This window comes from Prionailurus viverrinus, chromosome F2 (assembly GCF_022837055.1).
Source record: "Prionailurus viverrinus isolate Anna chromosome F2, UM_Priviv_1.0, whole genome shotgun sequence".
Classification (NCBI taxonomy): Eukaryota; Metazoa; Chordata; class Mammalia; order Carnivora; family Felidae; genus Prionailurus; species Prionailurus viverrinus.
The window spans coordinates 70,453,177-70,461,323 of record NC_062578.1 but is presented as its reverse complement, the minus strand read 5'-3'; the positions used below and the strand labels follow the sequence as shown (position 1 = coordinate 70,461,323).

General features: G+C 43.8%; 1 non-coding gene across 1 annotated transcript; it reads right to left on the bottom strand.

Moving 5' to 3' along the window:
- Positions 1 to 5,199: 5,199 nt before the first annotated feature.
- LOC125156812 (U6 spliceosomal RNA) lies at positions 5,200 to 5,306 on the bottom strand. Its single transcript, XR_007148790.1, has one exon. It is a non-coding gene; the product is annotated as a U6 spliceosomal RNA (small nuclear RNA).
- Between the last annotated feature and the right edge of the window lie 2,841 nt (positions 5,307 to 8,147).

Genomic DNA, 8,147 nt, shown 5'->3' with positions numbered 1-8,147 from the left:
GAGACTTTGAAACTGGAGAGCACAAACTATGATTAGGCGGATAGTCACTGGGAAAATGCAGTCCATTAGGGTAGATGTCCTGACTTAAAAAAAAAAAAAAATCTGAATTTTCAGCGAAAATGATATTAGCCAACGTTGGCTTCCTGAAAGATAGCAATGAAATCACGTGGGTGAAGTGAGCACGGGACAGAGATGTCAGGGAGGGTCAGTAGAACCCCTTGTAGCCATCTGAGGGAGGGAACCGGAAGAAATAAGTGGAACATTCCTATTCACAGTCCATTCACTTCCTACTCATGAAGCAGGAAGTGGACAGAGAACAGATGCCCTGAAGTTCAAGTCTTGCTGTCCACGTTCTCGAAATCCAAATGGCTCAAACACTCTGAGCCTCAGTCCCCTCATCTTTAAAATGGGCGTAATAATGGCACCAACCTCACCAGGTTCTTGGGAATAAATGAGACCATGCGCATAATCTGCTGCTTTTGTCTGGCACATCACACGTGCTCAGCAAATACTCGCGGTTAATGTGCAGTTATTCTTGCTTTCAGGAAGGGTCTGGTTAGCCTCACCTGTGTACTCCCCTGGGTTAGTGGAAATGTCTTGGATGACCCAGGAAAGGAATAAGACAGAGTCCCGAGACCAAAGATTTTAGCTACAAATTCCCTCGCCTTGATAGGTGTTGATGGGTAAGAATTGTTGAGAGGCAGGACTTCATAACTTATCTAAATGTAGAGGTGGATCAGGACGAAGGGAGTGGACACAAGATCCACTCAGAAAATAGACTCAGAAGCACCTAGAAGTAAGGCCTTTTTTGACATGGGTTGTGAGTTGTGTTCCTTTTATTTATTTATTTATTTTACACTTATTGATTTTTGGGAGACGGAGAACAAGCAGGGGAGGAACAGAGAGATGGAGGAGACACAGAATCCGAAGCAGGCTCTAGGCTCTGAGCTGTCAGCTCAGAGCCAGATGCGGGGCTTGAACTCACGAACGGTGAGATCATGACCTGAGCCGAAGTCGGACACTTAACCAACTGAGCCACCCAGGCACCCCGAGTTGTGTTCCTTTTAGCTGACCAGGATGAGCAAAAGAAAACAAAAGGGGAAAATGAAGCACTTCTCCGTTACTTAGGATCAAAATAGGGGTCTCTGGAATGCTGGGCTGGCTCAGTTGGTAGAGTGTGTGACTCTTGACCCTGGGGTTGTAAGTTAGAGTTCCACTTTGTGGGTAGATAGTCCTTAAAAAAAAATGAAACCTTTAAAACAAAAACAAAACACAGATCTCTGATATGGAAAGCAACATTCAGCCCTTGCCTCTGGAAAATCAACTAAATCTAAGTTGAATGAGTTAGAAAGAATTCTGGCCATAAAACAAGGTGCTTGAATCCACAGATCACCTTTTGTGAATAAATCATCTAAATATTACATCAGAGCTCGAACAAAAGTTCTGTGTCTCTAAAGTGACACTTTTTAAAAAAAAAATTTTTTTTTTCAACGTTTATTTATTTTTGGGACAGAGAGAGACAGAGCATGAACGGGGGAGGGGCAGAGAGAGAGGGAGACACAGAATCGGAAACAGACTCCAGGCTCTGAGCCATCAGCCCAGAGCCTGACGCGGGGCTCGAACTCACGGACCGCGAGATCATGACCTGGCTGAAGTCGGACGTTTAACCGACTGCGCCACCCAGGCGCCCCATCACTTTTTTTTTTTTTAAGAGAGAGAAAGAGAGAAAGAGAAACTGAGCAGGAGAGGGGCAAAGGTGGGGGGAAGAGAGAGAATCTTAAGCAGGGTCCATGATGTGGGGCTCGATCCCACGACCCTGGGATCATGACCTAAACTGAAATCAAGAGTCAGACACTGAACCGATCTAGCCACCCAGTCGTCCTCACTCTATTATTAAAAAAAAAAAAAAAAAAAAAAAGGAACAGAGTGAAAGGAGACCATGGAGACAATCAGAATCCTTTTAAACTCCAAATAAAGCATTTAACTAAGTAACATTTAAAAACAAACAAACACTGGGCTTTGGAACTAGACTCGTCATATAAACAGCTATCATTCATGCAGCATTTGCCATGTTCTAAATTCTACATCTAAAGCTTGATGCACCATGATTTCATTTTATTAACATTTTTTTAAAAATTAAAAAATATTTTTTAATGTTTATTTATTTTTGAGAGAGAGAGAGAGAGAGAGAGAGACAGAGCGCAAGACGGGGAGGGGCAGAGAGAGAAGGAGACACAGAATCCAAAGCAGGCTCCAGGCTCTGAGCTGTCAGCACAGAACCTGATGTGGGTCTCGAACTGAAATGCCGACCTGAGCTGAAGTCGGATGCTTCACCGATTGAGCTACCCAGACACCCCTTATTAACATTTTTTTTATTAAAAAATATTTTTAAAGAATTTATTTTTTTAGGGCAATTTAATGTTCACAGCATAATTGAGAAGATGGTATTTCCCACATATTCCCCGCCCCACACATGCACAGCCTCCCCCTATTATCTACAACACTCACTGGATGGTCCACTTTCCACCGAAGATGAACCCACATTGACACATTATGATCCCCTGAAGTTCAGTTTACCTGAGAGTTCACTCTTGGCATTATAGTTTCTAGGGTTTGGACAAATTTATAGTGACATGTATTCATCATTATGATATCATCCATTTTTTTTTTAACGCCCTAAACATTCTGTTCAATCTATTCATCCTTCTCTCACCCCCTACCCCTGTCCAGAACCACTGATATTTTTACTGTCTGCACAGTTTTGCTTTTCCCAGAATGGCAAAGAGTTGAAATCACACAGCATGTAGCCTTTTCAGATTGGTTTCTTTCACTTAGTAACATGCACGGAAGGTTTCTCACTGTCTTTTCATGCCTCGATAGCTCATTTTGTTTCAGCCCTGAGTAATATTCCATTGTGTGGATGTCCCATGCTATCTACCCACTTACTTACAGGACATCTTGGTTGCTTCCAAGTTTTGGCAAGTATGAATAGAGCTGCTATAAAAATCTCTGTGTAGGTTTTTGTGTGGACACAAAAGTTTTCCGTTGTTTTGGATAAATATCAAGGAGCATGATTACTATTGTTTCGTTTCAAGTTTTCCAGCAGCCCTTGTGGTATGATCATCCTCATCCACATTTTACAGATGAGAAAACTAGGCCCAGAGAGTCATGATTTACCTAAAGACACACGGTCAGACTAGACCAGACGGGGTCCTTGTTGCTGATGTGATGCACTAGCAGTCAGAAGGCGGTCTTGCTCCCAGTTTTGCCCAGACACCTGGATACCCTCAATCTGCTAACTCAGCCTCTCCTCTGTAAAACAATGATTTGTGTTCTATGGCTTCACAGTGTCCTGTCAAATGCAATCCTGGGCAGAAAACCACTTTGGATTTCTCGTGTTTCCAGTTACAGCTGGGGACAAGTCACCGTGTCTTTGGGCTTCACGGTCACATCTGCGCAGTGAAAGCTTTGGACTCCTCTCCGGTTCTGGAAGTGTAGGATTTTGCATCTTCACACCCCTCTTGGTGCCTCAGTGGTGATTTGGAGACCCTGGCTCTCAGGTGGAGGGATGGGAAGATGGGAATGCTTCTAGTTGAGCCTTGGGGTTGAATAACGTTGGTAATTTTGAAGTCTCATTATCTTACTCCCTGATGTTTCACTTCTAAACAACTGTAGTTCTTGAGGGCGGGTGTTGGGATAGCAGTGTTGGAAGTAGTTCCACTGGGGAAGGTGAAGGGTATGCGGGGTTTTTAATTCAGAATCATGGTGACCAGATGTTGCTCAGAGTTGGTCTCCAGGGCGCCCCAGCCTCAAGCAAGGACCATACGGCGTTTGGAATTGAGCGTGATATTAAGTGGGGGCTGGGTGTTGGAGGAGAACATAGCAAGGGGTAGGGATAATACCCTGCAGTTGCCAGCTTGGTTGTAATCTCCGTGCTCTCACCCCACAGCTCTGTGACCCCAAGCTCTCCACGCCTGGCTTTTCATAAAGCAAGGATAGTAACACCCTCCTAACTGGTGTCTTAAGAAAGAAAAGACGTGGGAAGCCCCGTCTGGTGCCTAGTGCGCCGTTGTCCAACTCACACTCTACAGAGGATGGTCTGGTCCTTGAAGGGGCGGGAAGCTGCCCTGGTTGTGCTTTCTAACAGAGCTGAGACGTGTCACTGAGGATGGCATGAGGGTGGCACCTTCGTGTTTTTGTTCTCCTGCAGTGAGGTGTGGGCTGGGCAGTGGGAAGGGGGGAGCCAGGCGCTGCCTTACATAAGTCCTACCCTTATAAAAATGCTCTAATGTGGTTACTCTTCTTCCCACTGAGACAAGAAGACATTGAGGGGCTGGCCTTATGACCAGCTTTGGCCATCACAGCGAGATAGAGTTGTTGGCTTGCCGTTTCCAAGTCCAGGTCTCGAGGAGCTTTGTGTACTTTTCTTGCTCTTTCTTAGAAACCTGCCAGTTGCCACGAAGATAAACAAGCTGGAATGCTGGAGGGTGGGATACGAGATGGAGTAGATTCAAGGTGGCCCTGCCCCAAGCCAGCCATGTCCTAGAGGCAGAACTGCCTCACTGAGCTACAGCTGAATGCGGATGCGTGCGTGAGCCCAGCCCAGACTAGAACCACCCAGCAGAGCCCCACCCAAACCTCCTACCCCACACAGTTGTGGGCTAAATGAATGGCACTCCTTTTTTTGGGGGGGGGGGTGATAGTTTCAAGTTTATGGAAGAGTTGGAAAGATAATATGTCCACCACCCAGTTTCAATTCCCCCCAATGTTATCATCTTACACTACTGTGGTACAAGTCTCTTTGTCAAAAGTAACAATGGTATGCTACTATGAACTAACCTGCAGGCAGTATTTGGAATAACACCATTTTTTCTATTCCGGGATCCAATCCAAGACGCCAAATGCGAAGACTAAGTCTTTCCTTAGTCTCCTCTGACCTGTGAGAGCTTCTCAGTCTTCCTTGTTTTCCTGACTTTGACAGCTGTAGGTTTGCTGGTTAGGAATTCTGTAGAATGTCCTTCCACTTGGGTTGGCCTGATTTTTTTTTTTTTTTTCTTTTCATGAGTAGACTGGAGTTCTCAGGTTTGGGAAAAAATAACACAGATGTGAAGTAAAATGTCCTTCTCATCACATTATACCAGGGGGAACGTGAGATCCACTTGACATCATTCGGTGATGTTAACTTTGACACTTTTTAAAAAAAGTATGGGACACTTCATGAATTGGCCTGCCATCCTTGCACAGGGGCCATGCTAGTCTTCTCTGTATTGTTCCAGTTTTAGTATATGTGCTGCTGAAGCGAGCACCGCTTTGACACTTAATTAGAACAGTGCTTTCCAGGTTTCTCCCCTGTAAAGTTACTCTTTTTCTAAAGCATCTGCATTTTGGAGTGGTTTGTTTTGCAGCAGTTGATAGCTGTTACATACTGCTTCCTCACTGCATTCATGCCTCTCTGAATTTGGTTTTTCCAAGTTATTTCCTGGACTGTTTTCCAACTTTAGTCTTTTGGTTGACAATCCATTGTCACGTTGCCTTGGACGTCGATCGTGCCGAAGCAAAGTTGTAATTTCGCTTTCGAAAGTCTAAGAATCATTCTGGGTTCTGGTCAAATGCTGCTGCCTTTGTAAACCTTCCGTGGCTCACTCTGTAAACCCTTCTAGTATTAATTCACTCATTCGTTTATTTTGTGGAGCACTGTCTACATGCCAGTGTCTCTTCTAGGCTTTGGGCCCCAGCCATGCACCAGACAATTCTCAGGAAACTCACCAAGAGAGAGCTACACAATTAACCCAGAAGTCAAATACTTTAAAGAGAAGTGTGTAACTTTGGTTTTCTCTGATATGCATGTTCTCATGTTGGAGGCATTCAATTGTAATCTTCCTGTGCATCTCAGCTAATCAATCAGTTGATAACCAGTTCAGTAAATATTTAGTGTGCATGTACCATGAACCAGGAATTGTGATAGGTGTCTACAATGGAATCTGTCATGTTGCTCTTAGAGTCACAGAATGCAGGCATTGTCTTATCCAATTCTACTGTTTTTATTTTATTTTGTTTTGTTTAATTTAATTTAAAATTTTAAATTTTATTTTAAGTAAACTCTACACCACATGTGGGGCTCAAACTCATGACCCCAAGATCAAGGGTTGCATGCTTTATTGACTGAGCAGGCTAGGAGTCCCCAGTTCATTCTGTTGTTAAACTATGAAACAAGAACAACAGAGGGATGGCTTCCTGGGCAGATCAGGGGCTTCAATCCGGGACCAAGAAGTTCTAGCATGGGGTTGTGTCCGACTGCTCTCTTGGCTAACATAAAAGAAATGGCTGGCAGATCTCAAAGGTGAGAGCAAATTCACTATCGCAGAGTTGGGGACAGGAGGTTGGGATGTCATTTACCTAGAAACTGATCTTCCTCCAGGGTCAGAATACGAGACCAATTCATCTCCCCAGAATTGAGACTGCCCTGGAGTGAAAGCAGTACTCATCAAACTTGCCCCTTTGACTGAAGATCAGTCATCTTATCCATGTGTTTGTTGTCTGTTTTCCCTACTGGGATATAAACTTCACAGAGACTTGTCTGTCCTTTTTACTTCTATATTAATCACGTAAATCAGAGCCTGATATTTAGTAAGCATAAATACCCATGGCACAATTGAGTGAATAATGATTAAAAAAAATTTTTTTTTGAGAGAGGGCACAAGTGAGCAAGAGGCAAAGAGAAAGAGAGGGAGAAAGAGAGAGAGAAGTGGGGCCCCAGCTCACCTGATGAGGTACTCGAACTCAGGAACTGTGAGATCATGACCTGAGCCAAAGTCAGATGTTTCACTGACTGAGCCACACAGACAGCTGAGTGAATATTGATTCATGAAGGGCCATGGGGCCATGGTCAGTGACTTATATCATAGGAAAACTTGACTGTGTCCTCTTGTCCAAAATCCTATCCTTCCATGGCTCCCCATAGCCGGTAAAATAAGCCCAATACTTCAACATTTATTGGCAAGAGCTCTTTGAATTGTAAACAATAGAAACTAATATTAAATGAACCCAATCAAACAATATACCACATATTTTATTTTATTTTTTATTTTAGAGAGAGCGAGAGAGCGCTTGTGAGCATGGGGCAGAGGGAGAGAGAAAGAGAATCCTAAGGAGGCTTCACGCTCAGCTTGGAACCTGATGCAGGGCTTGATCCCTTGACTGTGGGATCATGACCTGAGCCGAAATCAAGAGTTGGACACAACCAACTGAACTCCCCAGGTGCCCTTACAACACATTTTAAGAAGCAACAACATTTATTGCTTACCCAACTGTGTGTTTTGTTTTTTTTTTAATTTAGGTACAATTGGATCAAGGAGTTCGGTTGACGCATCAAAATTGACACCTCTTCCTCCTAGATCAATTGTTTTCCCTGTTGGCTTCACTCTCAGGCAGACTCTCCCCATGTAGCAGTTTGTGGTTACATGAATGAAAACATCCCCTTCTTTTCCTTAAGCCAGTTTGAGTTGGGTTTCTGTCACTTTAAGTAAAGAAAACGTCTTGACTAATACTCTCTCAACTATTCAGAGCATGGCATGGTGTTGATAAATGGAATGAATAAAGAAATGGGACCTGAGGATGGAGAAACTGAGTCTCATGATACCTCAAGCCTCTCTTGCTGATTGTCCCCCAGGAAGCTTGAGTTCAGTGACTTTTTTTTTTTTTTTTTTACATGTGTTTATTTTGAGAGAGACAGCACAAGAAAGAGAGCAAGCCAGGGAGGGCAGAGAGCGTGAGGGAAAGAAAGAATCCCAACCAAGGTCTGCGCTATCAGCGGAGACCCGGACATGGGGCTCTATTTCATGAACTGTGAGATCATGGCCTGAGCCGAGATCAAGAGTTGGATGCTTGACTGACTGAGCCACCCAGGTGCCCTGAGTTCAGTGACTTTTTAACGAAAGCTCGCCTTCCTTAGGCAAATGTCGCTGAACAGTGTAGGTTCATCTGAGGGTTCTTCCTGGGGGAATCAAGATCCTGTGAGAATCCAATGTGTCTTATGTTAAACCACTGAAATTTCAAGGTTTCTTTATTACTGCGTGTTATTGGTTACTTACATGTTAAACATTCAGTTTGTTTTACAGCTGCTGAATTTAGAACATCCCTTTCATCTG